The sequence below is a fragment of the Lottia gigantea genome, assembly GCF_000327385.1.
Source record: "Lottia gigantea unplaced genomic scaffold LOTGIsca_20, whole genome shotgun sequence".
NCBI classification, from domain to species: Eukaryota; Metazoa; Mollusca; class Gastropoda; family Lottiidae; genus Lottia; species Lottia gigantea.
The window spans coordinates 1,553,624-1,554,860 of NW_008708401.1; the positions used below are offsets into that span (position 1 = coordinate 1,553,624).

General features: G+C 37.2%; 1 protein-coding gene across 1 annotated transcript in view; it reads left to right on the forward strand.

Moving 5' to 3' along the window:
* LOTGIDRAFT_214221 (hypothetical protein) overlaps window positions 1-1,237 on the forward strand; it is a gene marked incomplete at its 3' end in the record, with an annotated part of 33,008 nt that overhangs the window by 19,529 nt on the left and 12,242 nt on the right. The gene's annotated exons all lie outside the window — the stretch shown is intronic.

A 1,237-nucleotide genomic window follows, 5' to 3' on the forward strand; every position in this document is an offset into this window, starting at 1 on the left:
GTACTGGCTTCAATCCATCTATTGGAGATTGTGATCATCTCTCTAATTTACCCAGCTGTAAGCCAGACAGCAGTAATGGTAAGTTTTTTCTACACGGATGTTTAGAAACGATGTCTGTTCATGTCTGGCATTTAGCAATTGTGAGTACGATATATAGACACAGCTTTATGGAACAACAATCACTGGTTAAAGTTTTATGCAACGTTTCGACGTGTTTCCCCTGTCGTCCTCAGGCACATAATGACAATAATAAAGCTGTGTCTATATATCGTACTCACAATTGCTAAATGCCATTCAAAGACTTTGTTCTGGTAGATATTGTCAAGATTTTTTGTTTCTGCTACTGGTTTTAATCCAACTATTGGAAATTGTTACCAACCTCTACGGATTCATGACACGGGGGTTCAGAAACAATGTCTGAGATCTCACCAACATGCAAATGGAAACCATCTTCTCCAATTTGGATCATAAAGAGTCTTCACTTCCCAAATCAACGTTGACGTATTTGACTTAATTCAAGGGAAATAACTCAAAATCGAAGTCGCCTAAGACCAATATACACATGGATACCATGTTTCATCAAAATTGCATCTTAGCTTTAACTTTAACTTTAAGTCAAGGGCAATAACACAAAACGGTTTGTCGAAAAATCGAATAAAAGCTGTAGCCTCACAAGACGGACAAGAGTGACGGCGGTGACAGTATACATCATTATAATGTGGACGTATAAAATTCAATCTTAAAAGCGAAAGTTTGAGATTTCTGTGTAGAAAGGGATGAGAACTTGTGTCTATTCTATTCTGTATTTATTAGTTCAAAATCCGTCGCAAATATTCCCGTTAAAAGTTATTTATAATTTGGTATCTTGCAGCTTGTACTGAGACTGAACTTGTAGAAGATCCTGATAATTGTACACGATACAGGCAATGTGTTAATGGTGAATATATATCAAGAGCGTGTGCTCTTGGTACTGGCTTCAATCCATCTATTGGAGTTTGTGATCATCTCTCTAATTTACCCAGCTGTAAGCCAGACAGCAGTAATGGTAAGTTTTTTTCTACACGGATGTTTAGAAACGATGTCTGTTCTGGTAGATATATAGACACAGCTTTATGGAACAACAATCACTGGTTAAAGTTTTATGCAACGTTTCGACGTGTTTCCCCTGTCGTCCTCAGGCACATAATGACAATAATAAAGCTGTGTCTATATATCGTACTCACAATGCTAAAGTGAT